This window comes from Ambystoma mexicanum, chromosome 12, assembly GCF_040938575.1.
Source record: "Ambystoma mexicanum isolate Mex_15411 chromosome 12, UKY_AmexF1_1, whole genome shotgun sequence".
In the NCBI taxonomy this organism is placed as follows: domain Eukaryota; kingdom Metazoa; phylum Chordata; class Amphibia; order Caudata; family Ambystomatidae; genus Ambystoma; species Ambystoma mexicanum.
The window spans coordinates 299,459,271-299,477,227 of NC_090936.1; positions in this window are offsets into that span (position 1 = coordinate 299,459,271).

Consider the following 17,957-nt stretch of genomic DNA (forward strand, 5'->3'; position numbering starts at 1 on the left):
CATGCCCATGACCAGGTTGGCCAAAGCTGGGGCGCATTTAACGCCCATTGCCATGCCTCTTTTTTGCTTATAGAATTGGTTTTCAAAAATGAAGATGCTATTATCTAATGTCGCCGTGAGCATTTCTTTTATCATGCATACAAAATGGAAATGTGATGCGGATTCCTTCATAAATGTGTAGGTTATTGTGTCCAGAGCCAGGTTGTGTCCAATTGAGGTGCATAGGGCTTTAACATCCCAAGTGGCAAGATGGTATGTTGGGAGCCATTCAACTTCTTCTAACATTTGTATTGCTGATGTAGTTTCCTTCAAATAGGCTTGGATTGCTTGTGCTCTTGGTCGCAGTATGTGGTCAAGATATTCTGCCAAAGGCTCAGTTGCCCAACCTATTCCACTGAGGATGGGCCACCTTCTTTCCTTTCTCTCCCACGCCCTTACCTCACAGTTGGGATTGATCCCCGTTATTACACTTCCAGTAATGATCAAGAGAAATAAAGTTGGGTAAGAAATCTTTTCTCACATTACAGCACACTTAGCACGAGTTTGTTCAATCACAACCACTCACCAATTATTAATTTCTAATGTGTTTTCCTTTTTTCCTTTTGACTTTTCCAAACCTAAACATCCATCCCTTATCCCCTACCCTCTCTCTCTGTGAATGGGAAACTGAAATGGAAATGCATACGTTTAAAAAATGCCATTTGCTTTTGTTTTCTTCTCAATAATGTTTGATTGAATTACTTAACTTTCTTTTCTGGATATTCTGTTTTACCTTGATTTTTACGATGTGGTTTGGTACATGGGGATTGGATGGTGCATTTATTATTTTCACTTATGATGGGTCATAACTAGATAAGCCCTGATTTGAGAAAGGCACCTTGCCGAAACACGTGTAATCCATAGGGCAGATCAATTAAACTTCCTTATCACACAACAGCAATTTGACTTAGTCTCCAGCATAAATTGTTTTTCTGGTGCAGTAATAAGGTGTGACCACAGCAGCCTGGTTTCCTCATGGAAGTAGTCCTGTAGGAATACAAGCCAGGTTTCCTGCGACTGAGTACACCGAACCTGGCTTGCACAAGCCTTTGGGACATTTTCAACAGTCATGAAAAATGTCCACACCCAGTACTCACTCCAAGTACTGTACAGAGGGGCTTCCTCCACTTCATCCTCTTCTTCCTCTTGATACTCCTCTTCTGTATCACTGTGCCTGCTCCCCTCTCCAGGCCCTCCAGATGATGATGGTGGGGGTGGCTGGGAAGAAGCAATGGCCATAAGAGATGCTATGGTCAACAAACAACAACTTCTGCAAAATAAATCTGCACAACAGTGTAGCAGGTGCTCTCTCCTGGAAAGCCAGATTGAGAATGAGGAAAATTAATGGGTGGGTCATGTCTGAGGAACCGTCTGCAGACAGTGATACTGTCCCCAGACTACTGAGTTGAAAACAGGCCTTGAAAATGTGTAAAGAGTTGCCAGATCAACGTAGAATGGGTCTGGGCGCTGTGCAAGGGCAATGGGCCTCATTCCGACCCTGGCGTTAACCAAGGCGCTATTAGCGCCTTGGTTGACGCCGTTATTTTTCCGACTCCGCCATGGTGAATGGCGGAATTACCGCCCCATTCCAAGGTTGGCGGGGTCGGTAATTCCCCATTCACCATGGGCCCTTCCCCATTCCCATTTTTGCCCCATAGGGCTCAATGGGAATGGGGAAGGCGATAATTAGGGCACCGTAAATTACGGTGCCGCAATTAGCTCCTAGGTCCCTTTGCGGGTTGATTTTTTAACACCTGCAAAAAGCAGGCGTTAAGTACCAACCCGCAAAGGGAACTCGGAATAGGGCGGTAAGGGTTTAACAGCACCGGTCTCGTTACCGGTGACCGTTAACCCTTACCACCCTACTCGGAATGACCCCCAATATCTCTGCTTGAAACACTCTAGATTGACTGGAAAATCGCCATTAAACTGTCTGTGGCCATGTACACCATTCGTGGACACAGCTGTCACGCTGCACAGGTGTGCGGTCACATGATGATGTTCACGGCCATCCACAGCCCTGATGACCAATAGGGACACCCTTCGGGTGGCAATCACAGGACGCATGCGTTGGATGTCCATAGAACAGGCGCGTTGTCCCCGGACTAATTAAAAGTGCATCACACGAAAACTGACATGTCCGGACATCAGGCCGGTCCAGGGGAAACCTCCATTTTGAGTGCGGACAGTCGTTGTGTCCGTGGACTCATAATGGGAGTTTTAAAAAAAAGAAATAAATATCAAACAATATACAACACATTTATAGTATACAAAATATATTTATTTATGAAAGGGATGGGGTATCGGAATGGGAAACATAAATGGGAGAATTAAGAATTTGTGTACAATAATCATGAGGGGAGGAACAGAGAGAGTTTTCATCAAAGCGTCTTTGATTAAAATGTTACAAATTTGATGGGGATGATTGCTGTGGACAGGTGCAAGAAGTGCAGTGATAATGCACATTTTTAATGACATGATTTATGACATACTGTAAAAGATCTTTAAAATCATTACTCAGTTCATCCAATTTTGTACACAAATCCATGATTTGATTATTTATTGTTGGGGTTAGGACTTCTGTTTGTGATTCTTGGGATTGTGTGTTATTAAATTGGGGCATGGTTTCTTCATGAAAACTATGTACTGTAAGAACAATAGAAATTATTATTTTAGAAAAGTGTGTACAAAATACATTATTTCTTTACATTAAAATATGTATTGGATACCACTGGAGGTATATTTGCATGTTGTAAACATTAGTTGTTATTTTATGTACATCTGTTTGTTGGTTGATCGGTACAGCCTTTTTGAGTCTCTGCTATGATTCTGAGCCTTGTCAATACCTCCCGATGTCCGCAGACTAACGCACTGTCCGCCAACTCCATATCTGCCATATTGCAGGGGGTGGGAAGTATAATATAAGGGACTTGTAGCAGATTAACGGTGCACTAGTAAAAACCTATGAATGTTAAAGGAAAGTTATGGTGAAGTTGAACTAACAAAAACCCATGAAATTCACTGAAAAAACTTTGTTAAAGGGATGTTAAGGTTAAGTTGCACTAACAAAAACCCATTAACAAATTAACAAAGGCCATTCCCAGTGTGTGCTGAAAACTATAGACTGTAATTTAATTGGGCAACCATATGGGTCCAGCTTCCCCAACACAGGCCTTTAGGTGGAGGGGTTCTGAAAATCCAAACCTCTTAAATCATCCAAATTTTTACTGTCCAACTTCCCCTAACAAAGGCCTTTAAGTGGAGGTGGGCTGAAAATCCAAAATTCGTAAATCATCCCAATTGTTACTCTCCAACTTCCCTGGCAAAGATCTTTCAGTAAGAGGGGTCTGAAAATAAACCACTAAATCACGTTGTGTTTATTTTAAAGCAAATGTGAGGGTGAAATCATAATTGCCATATGCATTTGTACCAATCTATAAACAAACTGCTAGCCTTTTAAGCACTCAGGAAAATCGAAGTTGCACAGCACTATACATGTAAATTGCTTTTGTTCATTGACCAGTGTTGATTATTTCTGGAAGTGAAATTGGGATAAAGTAAAGTATTGTGATTTGTGTTTTTCCCAACTAACTTATGTGATTTATTTGTGTAACCAGAAGTTTAATTGTGAGCCATGAAGAAGGTGGCATGTGTCGTGTTAGTGTGATCTTCATTGTTTATCATTCAAATCAATATAACTATTTTCCCATACCCCGGCCTGGTTCTTGGCTCTTTGTGGGCACAGATGATAAGATTTGTGTGACTCTATATGAGACTTCAGTAAGTCCAGCGCTAAAAAACGTAAGCAAGTATTGCAGGGCTCCTTCAGTGGGGGTGGGGAGGAACTCCCCAGGTTAAGGGTGGTGTCAATATAACGCGACAGATTGTAGATAGGCTGCATGAAGGTCAAAGTCACATCAATTTGTAAAATTTTATCTAATTGTCATGATGCCTACCCCCGGGGAACCAGACCAGGTCCAGCAACAGGCATCAAGTTATTTTGAGCAAGCCCACAAACCCCTGCTAGGGGCTGTTTGGGTGCGGTCCTGGCGCCTATGGCACCAGGCTCATATGGAGAGTCAGTCCTGGCGCCATATACGCCAGGCTCATAGAGTAGAACTTACCTGATGCAGGCCATGCTGCAAGCTTACCTGATGCAGTTCATGCTGCACAGCTCCAAGCCCAATGAGGCTTGGAAGGGACTATTTTACCTAGGGACTATTTTTTACTCGGGTGGGGCTGGGGAGGAATACTTACCTGGGACTACTTTGGGCTCTATTTAAACCACACCCGAAGAGCAGCACACGCTTCACGTTATTCTGCATCCAGCAGCGTAACGCTCACCGTGTCTGCAAGCCTGCATCCAGTCTTCTGCCATGCCCCCCTCGAGTCTGCAGCTCCTAGAAAAAGGGAGGAACAGAAGGAGAAGAGGTTAGAATAAGAGCAAAACCTTCAATCCTTACCTGAATTCCGGATCCACCGCTCATTCGAGCTGGAAGAAAGAAGCATTTTACGCGCGCCGCCTCGCCTGCTGCAGCGCCGCGCTGAACTCACCGGCCTTCGCTGCATCCTCACGATCCACCGCATCTTTCTGCACGTTCCCGCCGCACTCTGGCACCTAAGGGGAACACAAGAACAGCAAAGGTGAGCCAAGGGAATAAACAGAGGCAATAGTAACTACCCCATAGACCTACCTGATTACCGCCGGGGGTACTGTTCCTCTTCATGGGTCGGCGCAGTCTCCATTGCATCCTTGCCGTACCCAGGCCCCTAAGGGGAACAAAAAGGACAACAAGGTGAGACAAAGGGACAAACAAGGGGAACTCTTCTCACCACAATAGACTTACCTAATTTTACCGCCGGAGGCATTATTCCCCGAACTTCATATTCTCTCTCCATACCTGAATAAGGGAACAAGCAACATGTTACATTCTGGCCTTATTTTATTGAACTGTGTAGGATAAGCCAAATTCTTACCTGAACTTCGTCAGCTACCACGAGGAACTCTTCGCTGGGGTCAAGCTGCAAACTGCAAGGAATCGGACAAGAGTGAAAGTCAGACATGTGAACTCTTACGAACTACATATTTTTCGGAGTCAATATTGTTCTGGAACTCACCAATTCCTTCGAGCCAGTGAAGCAACTGGTTATCAACGCGCCACTGCGCTCAATGCAGGATGGAGAGCTCATCTTTTCAAACCATCAGGTGAGACTATAAGAGGGGACATCAAAGGTGATCTGTGGGGAGAACAGCAGGGGTGGTGGGATTTACGCTCAACTCCACGGGTGGTTAATTCCCTTTCTCCATTTGCAGAAGAATATTCCTACGGGCCAAGCAAACGAAGCTAGGTGGGCCAGTCCAGTCTGTCATCTCGGCCCTACACGTCACATTGGTCGAGACCGCAGCTGTCCAGTTCAGATCGACGCCCCTGTGAGAGCCAGGTGAGCATAACACTAATTCACAGAAATTGCTGTAGGACAGATTTCCTTTGAGGCCCCGTTTCATGGAAACTCAGGAAGTATAGCAATGTGTTTTTATCAGTGGCTTTTAGGTATAATGATGTGCTAAACTGCTGATTTTGTTTTGCCAAAATGATGTCCCAAAATAGAATGTTATACATGTCAAATGTCATAGTGAACTCTACAAGAACATCCCACAACTAGTGAGTCTAGCAGTAACTGTTCTGATCTTTTTCATTGAGCCATTTATGGAACACAAGAAGTTCAGTTAGGTCACCATTCAATATCCTAACAATATCATCTATATGCCACCGCCATACAGACATCTTGGATCAAAAGTTGTTGCTGGCATTAAAGGGGGGTTTCATTTAAAAATAATCAATATAAGGTTTGGTCAATTATGGGTAGAATTCACCCTATACTAGTGCCCTTTATTTTTTGTAGATTTGGACTTTAAATATAAAGACATTTTCTGTGAGTGCTATATGGGTGCATTTGAGAATAAAGTGAGTAGGTACCGTCGAGGATTCATTGCTATGGGTCTCAAGATATCTCTTAATTACTGGTAGACTCACTAGTTGTGGGATGTTCTTGTAGAGGGATACTACATTTAACATGACCAGGATGTCCCCTGCTTCCACATCGATTTCATCCAAAAGTGAAATCATGTCAGTCCTATCTTTTACATATGATGTCAAAAAAGGTTTCATAAAGAACTCTGCATACATGGATAATGGTTCCAGAATTGATCCTCTGGCAGACACTATTGATCTGCCCGGAGAGGTCTGTGGATGTTTATGTACTTTTAGAAGTGTGTAGAAAACTGGAATTAATGGATTACTCTTACATGAGAAATGTTGTTCCTCATCATTAATCCACCCTTCATCGAATGCCATTTGATTGAATGATCCAATCTCTGCTTCAAGGCGTATGGTGGGATTTGTATCTAACTTTATATAATGTTCCATCTTCCCAAGTAATATATGACATTGAATGTCCTAGTTTCCACTGTCCAAAATGACAATCCCTCCACCTTTGTCCACCTTTGCCCGCTGGTTTAATGCCTAGATGGTGGTCTACAGGGTTTTTAACATTTCAATGTGAGTTATATTGTCTCTTACGTATTTGGGTTTTGACATAGTATATTCATCTCCCTCAAGATTTTGTTTTGAAAATTGGCAATTTCAGGGCATATCATGGAGGGCCGGGGTATAAAGGTAGAGTGGGCCTTTAATCCCATAGAACGCACCTTCAAGTTGTAGACTACTCCACTGAAGAAATATTTCAATCTGAGTGCTTTAAATAGCCTCCAGAGTTATATCTCTGTTATATCTCAGTTTCAAATGGATCTTCTTGCTTAGTTGGTACAAAACTTAAAACTTTGTTGAGGCCTACCTCATTTGATATTAATATATGTCGTGAGAGACTGAAAATAGGTATTACCAGTTATGATGTGCCCTTTCTTGTCTGCTGTACCACTGGCGTGTGTGCACTCCATATTTGTGTTGTCCCAGTCCTCTTCTGGTGTGGTTGCATGGATTGCATGTGTGATTTGTGCACAGCAGCTATAGGGCCTCATTACGACCCAGGCGGTAAGTTACCGCCTGGGCCGTGACTTTACCACCATGGCGTAAACTATGTTTACGCCATGGTGGTTGGCGGACTTACCGCCCGCCCCATTCCGAGTTTGGCGGGGCAGTAAGTCCCCAATCCCCATTTACCCTTCCCCATTCCCATTTTTGCCCCATAGGGCATAATGGGAGTGGGGAAGGCGTTAATTGCGCCACCGTAAATTACGGTGGCGTAATTAACTCCATGGTCCCTTAGCGCCATGGATTTTAACACCTGCTAAAAGCAGGTGTTAAATCCGCCATGGCGCTAAGGGACCTCGTACTCAGGCGCTAAGGGTCGGCGCTGTTTACGGCGCCGTAAACCCCTTACCGCCTGAGTTGTAATGAGGGCCATAGTGCCGATTTCTTCATGGTCACTTCGGAGCTATTAGAGGTGTCAGAAAATGTCACATACTTCTTTTTTGAGGAAGACTATCTTTTGTATAATGTCAATTGTCATCTCCATAGAAATCAGGTACCAAAAAGGGATATATTTTTCTTCACTAAATGTTTCAATATCTTGCCTCAATTTCCACACTTTTTGTCCAGAGTAAATTGCTTAAACTTTATTATTTTTCCAATTTTTTATTCAATTTTTAATTTTAAATCCATGATCAAGGAATTCTTGCGCATTTCTTTGTTCAAGGGCATGCCATTATTCCCCCTGCTTGTTCATATCTTCTCCAGCTGTTTCAATTTTGAGAAGTATCCAGTCTCTACTACATTTGTTTCTGACTCCACTCCGGTTTACTTTAAATTTATGAATATCTATTACTTTTTACTTTTAACCCCTCTGGAATAACCCCTGCCTTTAGATCCAACATACCTTTACTGTGTAATTCGGTGTGAGTCACCTTTTTCTTTTTTGTAGTAAAACATCTAGTATTGGAGTCAATAAGTAATGTGGGAGAGCCACTAATATATCTTTGAAAATGTTCTTCTGAGAATGATACAATATTAACATTCACCATTGACCCGTTATTGGGATGGTGAGACTACCACAAGTAGCTCTGCAGATATACGCTGTACTCATATGTGACATAAAAGGGCAGGCATACATCTATGTAGACCCTGTCAACATAGGTCTTTCACGCATACGGCAAATAATGTATGGACAGGGTCAGAACCAACGTGACTTTCACCTAATGAGGGAGAGAAATGTATATAAAACCTGACCATGAACCAAAATTGAGAGACTGGCAATGTTGTCACCTTATTTCCTCTTAATTGTGCATAGTTGTGTTGGAGAAGGGATTTTTTTGCCATTGTAGGGTGACTAATGGGGACCACGTGAGCTTCTCGCTTTTACATGGGTATGCTAATTCAGCATGTCTTATCATGGAATGGGGTAAATAAAGGGGTAGACCTGCACTCAAGTCCCTGATCCTTCAGGTATATTATACAGATATCCAAAATTGGATCAGTGGAATTGGATGACACTAACTAAATTTCAATACATATCAAATTTTATTCAGTAAACTCATGACAAGGAAAATTCATCTTAATATCTGTCATGCCCACGCCGTTGGCGCACGCATTGGCAACCATCATGGACTACTCATTGATCCTTCTAATACTCTTTGAACAACTCCTATTCACGCCTTGGTCTTTTATTTCCATTTGCTCAACTTTGTTTTTTTCTTATTTTATTCAATTAACTACATTTTTTTTTATTTTATTTTTTTATTTTTTTTATTTGTATTTAACCAAATTGATTTTTACAAAAGAAGAAATTATAGATCCACACTTCGTAAAAGGATTTTCACTATTTTTTCCCGTTTAGTACTTTAGGACACCACTATTGGTCAAGGTAGAGTCATTGGGCTGGGGCCTAAAAAGGCTGGAGACTTTTACTCCCCAGAGTTCAGAGTTAGGTGAAGTGCTGCGAATTAGCTCTTTTTAAAGCCACAGTTAAAAATTTAGCTGCCGTCCGGGACCATTTCGCGGAGTCGCCTGCCATCAGGCGGGACTAAACAGTCTCTTCTTCTAAAACAGAAAAGTCTGAAGTTAGTGGTGCTAAGTACAAGTGTCTTTCGGCTGTTAGAGCTGGACAGGATAAAAGGAGATGGCGAATAGTTTCGACCTGATCTGTGACTCCACACAATCAGCAATTTACTACATTTACCATAATGCACCTGGCTACAGTCCTCAATTCCTGGCTATTCTCATTCATCGTTATTGGGACCACAATCCCCAGAAGCCCTAGTGGCCAGTGCTGCTTCCCCCTGCTCAGGACCAGAGAGGGAGGAGGCAGATTGTCTTCAGGTGTGCTGCTCCAGGTGCTGTCAATTAGCCTGCCTCAGAACAGGACAGGGTTGTATATAAGCAGCTGCCTGCAGGAGTACAGTGTCTTGCATCTTGAGATCTCCCCACTCCTGTTTGCCTTGACCCTCTACTTTGTATGCTGTTCCTGTTGCTGCATTATCCTATTTTGATCCAGTGCCCTTTCCGGGCTTCCTGCCTTGCAGCTAACTACAGTCCTCTGCAGCCCTCTACAGTCAGTGGCCCTGCTCCTCTAGGCTCACTCCTTGCTGCCCTGCTCATCTGGGCTCCTTGCCTTGCAGCCTGCCTCACTCCAGCTGCCTACAGTCCTTGTCATCTGGGCTCCTTGCCTTGCAGCCTGCCTCACTCCGGCTGCCTACAGTCCTTGTCCTCTGGGCTCCCTGCCCTGCAGCCTGCCTCACTCCAGTTGCCTACAGTCCTTGTCCTCTGGGCTCCCTGCCTACAGCCTGCCTCACTCCGGCTGCCTACAGCCCTTGTCCTCTAGGCTCCCTACCTTGCAGCGTGCAACCCTCTGCTGTCTCCAAGCCCTTGTCCTCTGGGCTCCCTACCTTGCAGCCTGCAGCTCTTCGCTGCCTACAGTCCTTGTCCTCTGGGCTCCTTCCTTGCAGCCTGCTCCCTCCGCTGCCTACAGCCCGTGTCCTCTGGGCTCCTTCCTTGCAGCCTGTCTCCCTCCGCTGCCTACAGCCCTTGTCCTCTGGGCTCCCTGCCTTGCGGCTTGCTTCACTCCTCTGCCTTACAGCCTGTTTTACACTTAGCTGCCTACAGCCCTGCTCCTCTGGGCTCCCTACCTCCCAGCCCTATTCTTTTGGGCTCTCTGTCGTCTACTAATAATCTCTCTCTTTCTTGTTCTTCTGGACTCCCTGCCTTGCAGCCTACTACAGTCCTCCGCAGTCCACTACAGTCTGCCTGCACCTAGTGCCACTCTTGACTGCAGACCTGCTTCCTACTTTGCAGTCCTTCTGTTTTCCTGACTGCTGCTCCCTTGTTCTCTTCCTTGAGTCCTCTGTACTCCACCTTTTGGTTATCTACTTCAGTCTAACTGTCTTTCCTTCTTTTCCTTCTGCTAGATTGCTCATTGACTTCCTTTTCGCTGGATATATCTGTTCTTGTCTTCTCATGTGTCTTATGTAATCCCTTTGTACAGAGCTTGCCTGTTGGCTTCCGGCAGGCAACCTCTGCCCCTTCCTTTGTCGCGTTTTCTGTGTTACAGACACCCACTGCTGTTGTTCCCAGCCATGAGCATACAGCGTGGGCCTCTGTTATAGCAATCTGTGCAGAAGGCTGGAGTTTCCTAAGGTTCGTGGAACACTCTTTCCCATTTCAGCATACACCCCAAGAGGGAATCCAGTTTGTTTGTACCTTTGTATCTTTGCCCCTTTTGGCTCACAGCTACAGTTTCCTACTCTTCTTTCTTGTTGAACTTCCTGATGTGTGTGCTTATATGCTTCCTTACTTTAGCACAGCCACCCAAAACCTACCTGGGTACCCTGTGCCACACTTGACAGAGTGCCATTCCTGACAATATCATAAAAATCGATAAAAGAGCAGTCCTGAAATCTAAAGCTAAACATGTCTAATTTTAAGGCCCTTAATAGGGGGCTTTTTGACAAGCGACTGTGTTTTTGGTCCTTCTTCCATTTATTCATCATCTCTCTGGCACCCTCAGTATATGTCTGTCTAATGGCCGCGCATTAATTCATGGCCCAACCTCTGGCTCATGTTAGTTTATTCTACATGATCGACGCACGGGTGTTTTTCTTGCTGTGTGCCTTTAAGACACTTTGTTTTCTGCTGATTTTTATGCTCTAGTGGTTAGTCCTTTTTTGGTGGTTCCAGCACCTTTTAAAAGATAGTACTTTGACTATGTTTAGCCCGCATTGACTTTTTGCTATGTTTGTGCTGGTGTCGAGTGAGTGGACACGGTACCGGCTGTGTAAATTTTCCCACGAAGGGGGTTGCACGTTTTCCATTCAAGGTAAGCGTCCCCCCTGGGAGAGCGTGACCCAGAGACACGCTAGAGGTTTTTGTAGTGTGGCATTAGGATTGCTCCGAGGAGCGCTGCATATTATTTAGCGGCGTTCCGTTTGTTTTTAATTTATTTTGTTACACTTATTACAATCTTCTCTAATGCGGCACGATACATGGAAAAAGAGGCCGTTTGTTATACGCGCATACCTGCGTTACCTGCATATATGGTGTAGTGGGCATCATGTGAATGGTGCCTTCGGTATCACTGGTTTTATATATGTCATACATATAGTCTACATATTATGGGTGCTCACTTGGTGAGGAGTTGGCTATGGCGAGAGTTTGCATTGCCTGATTAGTTTTACAGGTGTACATTTTCTAATGCGTATGCATGTGCACACACGGCTTTAGTGGTCGTGTGTGTTTTCCAATCGCCACATACATGCTGTAATTGTTACATGAGGTGAACAATCTTCACACAGTTGTCCTTGTGTGTTTCCTTTGTAGCCTTGTGAATGGCCCAGTGACCAATACACATTGGGAAGATCCAGCTAATATTACGCGGACCCTGGGGGGGGTCCCTTGGTGGTCGCATCCTTTGAAAGATTTCCAAGCTGCACCTTGGGTGCTTGTAAGTGGTCTAATCCCTATTTTTATGGATATTATGTATGGCCACAGATATGCACACTGAGTATTCGGTTTTTCCAAGAATGCTGAGTGGTGTTTCTGTTGGTTCCACAGGTACAGCATACACACTGATGCCAGTGGAGGATTAATTTCCGCTGTCCCGTTCACCTTCCCTTAAATTGGAATTTGGTGGTGAGTAGGGGCCTATGTGTTTATTGAATTCGAACACATTGTGACATTATTAGTCACCGACTCTAAGAAATAAGGATGACACTATGGTTTTTATCATTACTTTTTTAGATTTACTACTGGCCCACACACGTTGAGAATAGGGCGGAGCATTTACTCCAAGCCCTACGTCCTGAAGAAGATCTCTGACCGAAACACGTGTCGACGCTTTTCTGTGAGAGATATCTGGTCAAATTTGGCATCAGATACACAACGACACCTGATATTATGGACTGGGTCACTGTTTGATGTGATAACTGAACATATTTGGTGTAACAATATTTCCAATGCTTATTGATGTACTAAACACTTGGGTGTTTTCATATTTGAATGTCTGAATGAGTCATGTATGTGGTTATGATTGAGGGTATGAATTGACTGCTCTTTTATCGATTTTTATGATATTAAGATGAATTTTCCTTGTCATGAGTTTTCTGAATAAAATTTGATATGTATTGAAATTTACTTAGTGTAATCCCATTCCACTGATCCAATTTTGGATATCGTTATCATGAAATGGGGCATCTCCCACTGTTAAATGCCCCCCGTCATATTTTCTGGGTTCCAGTCAATTTATGATGCGGGACAAAAAGTGATTAGGTCTGACATGGGAGTGCTTGTAAGCATTTAGGAGAATTGGAAAGATGTAACAAGGGCTCAGGGTGAGACCACTGCTTAGAACTTCAGTCTAGAAACACCTTAAGACAGGCTGAAGTTGAAATGAAGATGTTCATTCTGTAAATTAGGTGGATTTAAACTTATCAGGAAATAAAATGGCAACATCTCAAAAACAGTCATGACCCTCAAACATACTATGACATTCTGCGCATAACCACAGACTAAGCATGTCCTACAGGCACAAAAAGAGAAAGCAAACTCTCTCTGCCCTTTGTACGTATCTTATGTGCTTTAGCCTGGGGTCTGCAGCCTTTGGCTCTCCTGATGCTTTGGACTACAACTCCAGTCAACCCTAGTCAGCATAGTCAATAGTGAGAGTGTGTGTGAGTTGTAGCGCAGTAATATCTGTGAGACACAGGATGCCGAAAAAGAGAGGAGATGGATGTAGAGGGTGAGGATGGAGACAGGAGAGAATAGGAGGAGAGGGTGCCGTGTGGCAGGAGTGTGAGAAGACTGGAGGGACAGAGGAGGAGAGAAGTGGGAGATAGGAGAGAATAGTATTGATATTGATATTTTATTTCTATCGCGCTCTTACACAAGTGTTTCAGTAAGAGGATGGGTGTATAGAGAAAGAGAGAGATAAAGGAGAGAGTATGAGAAATGACATGAAAGAAAAAAGGGGCAGAGCTGGGAGAGAGGAGGGGGTATGTGGAGACTAGATAATAGACACGAGGAGTGCAAAAGCAGGGACATGACTGAGACAGAGAAAGTGAGAATGTGTGAGGGCACAGGCACCCTCTTAAATATATTTGTTGCATAGTGTGGGGCATTAGAAGATTAGGGGACCTTTAAAAACTCCAAGAGGGAGCCCAGTAGATACGGATACGACCTTTAGGCCCCCACAAATGTGATTAGTCTAGCTTAGACAGTAGTGATTACCAGTCCATACTTGCATTACTCACTTAGGGGGTAGGGACATTTTGGATAGGGTGGAGGGACCATGCGAGAAGTTCAGGAACTAGTTTGTGGCCTCCCGTATTAGGGCCACTCTGCAGCCTGATATATAAACAATAAAACCTTTGAACCATTTTCCTGAATTCCTTGAATTATTCAAACCATCCGTGAAAACAGAGAGAGGGAGGGCGAGGATACAGGAGCTTTTAGGCTCTGCTTTCAGTGGGAATTGGTCATGGCACTTGTTTTCCCTTGGTGGACGCTTTCTGTGAGCCTGCTTTTCCCCCTCCTCCGACCTGGCCTTGCTGTTTTTAACAGTAAAGTAGGGAGAAGAAAAAGAGATAGCATTACCTCATTCTTGCAATGGTCGACTGTCTATGCGTCATTGGAGCATTAGTGGGAAATCCTTTTCCACCACCAGGGGGTGTGCTTCCACACCTTACAGGGAGATTCAGCTTTGTTCCTGGTGTTCACGCCATTCTTCAGTCTTGAATGAGGTCAGTCCTTTTCACAACGTCTGAAAGAAACTAAATGCAAAAAAGTTACTGTTTAACCACAAAACAGACTTTGTGCTTTTTTGTTTGCAGCGTGCTTGCTTTAGAGAAGGGGGTGAGGTAAAGTTTCCTGCATCTTTATTTAATTATCATTATGCCCTCTGCGTTGAACAATAGCTTCTGCTTTCACAATGCTGAGTGGAATAATTCTATTCATCTTTTTGAAACCATTGGTTCATAAAAGTATTGATGAAAGGTGGGGTAGATTTGCCCAGCCGCTTGGAATAATATTGCCATTGTTCGCTTCTAGGGCACAGGGAACAAATGGCCTTTGGTAAAAATATCAAGGTTGATTAACTTCACTATGAAATGGAGTTTGTTTGAGGCATGAAGGTTTGTTAACCCATTCGCTATCTGCAGCATGCTTTTTTTCATAACGCCAAAATCATTTCCTCTCTCCGTTGACAACAGAGAATTTTCAACAGCTGTCAGTGTTGACACGTTTCAGGCCTGTGGGTCAATGTTAAATCTGTGTAATTGATTTTATTTTTGATGTAAAGCATTTTAACAGGATATTAGATGAAACGGATAGAGAGAGCCCTAGCATTCAGTCAACACTCAAGGGGATCGTGACAGTCCACCTACTCTTTCGGTTTTGCCAGTGATCAGAAGTCTTTTCAGCTGTTGAACATTTTGAAAAGCATGATATAGATGGTATTATGAAAGAGGTTTGAGTCATTTGCGCATTCACCAGCAAACCGGTGTTTACCATTTACCAGGGTAGGCCAGAGCACATGCACACGTTGCCACACATGCTTTGTTAGCACTTGTGTGTGTTTGTAACAAAAATATCCACAGTGCATGCATGACATGTGCCGCACGCTGGTTGGTCTTTACTGTGTGGCACACGCGAGTTTTGGGTTTGAGTGTGCACGTGCAACAGACATTAATGTGGTAGGTGAACCTCCCAAGTGTATTTCCCTTTTAAGATGGGCAGTGTTATGTGTGGCCCTTCCAATTGTATTGCCCTTTTAAGATGTGTCATGACTGTTTCATGGGCAGACTCCAAGGCTGGAATGACTGTGTCTGTGTCTCATTTGGGCCTGCAGGCCAACACTATATCAGCACGGGCCTGCAGGCCATGGGGCCCTCTTGCCAGTACAGTGGCTAGTGTCGGCATGTGCTGGATATGGTCCACCCTGCTCCTATATAAGACTGGGTGTTCCCGGAAACCCCCCTGAGGCACTGGGCCTCCAACTAAAGTACAGATGTCCAAATCATGGAGGTGGCCGGCTTGATGCCAATAGCCGGCCCCCATAACAATTAATGCCTTTACCAAAAAAAGAACGATTTTGCAGTGGTGCTGCAGCCGAATAGTTCCATAATACTGATGAATACGCATCATCGGCTTCCAAGTAATAGCTGTTGGCCTAAAACCTATCGGGCAGTGACCTGCTTTAATATCAGAAAGAGGCACCTTGTATGTAATGTTGAGATGCACTTACAGCATCCCCATCAGGCAAAATGGCTCAGGCTGAGAAAAACCTATTAGCATGTACCACAGTGTGAGGGTACAACGTCTATCATCGTCAGGCATTTCAAAGCCTGCATTTTAAGTGTGTTTGCCAGTTCATCAAATATTTGGGGGGGAGGGAAAGGCTAGATAAGTGGTTGGGGGGTTGGGTAGAGGTAAAAATAGGTGCAGGAGGGGGCGATTGGGGGGCAATTCGATTAACTGTCAAACACGTTTAAATTGCAGGCTTAGAAATGCCTGACAATGAAATTACATAGAACCAGTGTGAGCAGGGTGATGTTTTTTGCGGAAGAAAGCGCAATTATCAGGTTTGGCACATTTTAGATATCCACATATAGCAACACAGAAGGAGCAACACATATATTAATGTTCCAGTTGCAGAGGTCATAAATAGGGCAGTGTTATAGGTTTAGGAGTGATAGACAAAGTTATGTTTTTCAGTGAGGTGCAAGGAAAGAGCTGAAGCAGCTGGAAGATGGAGTCAGAAAGGTACTGTGGAAGGAGCGAGGTCAGCGTGTTAACATGGCAGGAGTGCCACCATATTGGATTTTAAGACCTAGTACAAAATGAACATAAAAGAATGCGGGCATGGGGTGGAGCTGCGGCTACGTTTAGCTCAGCCCCAAGATAATTCTTTTTACATCCCCCAGCAGAGAAGCCGAGGTCAGAGGCACCCGCAGTGCACAGATAAATGCTAATTGTATCCAGCGACAAGGCCTGAATGTGGTGAGAACTGAATGTTACCTGTGGCGAGGACAGGTAGTGATGCATCCCTCGAAGGTCAAATTCAAGAGAATAGGGCATGATGTTTTGTAATGTCAATAGGCCAGACAAAGATTTAGAGCACTACTGTCCTCACCCAAGGAGCGCTCATCCCATTTTAATTACAAGAAGCTGCATCACCAAAAGCAAATTCATCCCTGAAATTCAGACTCAATTGTGTGCCCTGGTCACATCATTAGTGGACACCTGGGATCTAAAGGAGAGAAGAGGGAGCCATGTTTGGAACTTTCCCTGATTTGGGATAGGAGGAGCACAGTTGATGACAATAAATTCAGTGCAAGGTCAGGGGTGCAGCTTGTGTGCACCGCAGTGTCTGGTATAATGAGAAGACCCATTGTCTTATCAAAGCAGAGTTGGGCTCCCCAGTTTTACTGTGAACATGTCTGGATTGGAGTGATGTGCATCACATGATGGTCACAATTTATTATTGTAACAATATATTTATTAGCCAATCCTGTATCAGGATTTAATGGTGACAACGTAGTGGGGCGCATTAATAGGAGAATCGGTTTAGATAATGTATTTATTTGATGTATTTATTTTATCTATTGTATATTTGCAAGGGGCCTATATAACAAATGGTATTTCAAGGCGCCAATAAAAGAATAAGGTGTGGCCAATCAGTCCAGGGAATATAGGGAGTATTTTCTTTAGGTGGTAGACAATGAGGGTGGTGGGGTAATATTGTAACCTATGTATGCTGATTTGCGGTTTTCTACTATGAAACTTGTAACTTCTTGGGGCATGATGAGCTCTAAGTCAGTTCGGTTCTAAGCGACCGTCTGAGGCTGTTTTGCATGTAATAAGCCTTGTTTTGCTTTGCAAAATGGTGCAGTGATCATTTGGTCTTTAGGATAATTGTTATCACACAAGTGCTGGGTTACTAGTCTCTTTACAAATTGGTGACTCCAAAATGAAACCAGTCTCTCTGTGAGGTCAGGGTTTTCCCAGCCAAGCACCCTGGGGTGCAGCGCCCCTCTGTAGTGACCAGTCCCCATTGCATGACTTAAAAGGTTTCGCAGGCACCATGTTGCCAGAAGGCCTGCCTGCTCCTCGGAGCGGGGCGATGATTCCAGGTGTAAAGGCCATTGATGGGACCTCATATCAGAGAAGCTTGAGAGAATAAATAGATGTAAGTGCACCTCTGTGGCTGAAAACAATGAGAGAATAGTGTGAGTGGAGTCAGTTGATTGGGAGTATGTGGATTATAAAAGACCATGTGGCAGTATATAGTATCCTTGGAATTTGTGCGATAACAACATTTAATACACGTGTTTTCTGAAGCCATTACTACTACTTTTCCATAATGTGTGCTCTGAATACATCACTTCATGGACATTTCTGGAGGGTCAAGTTGAG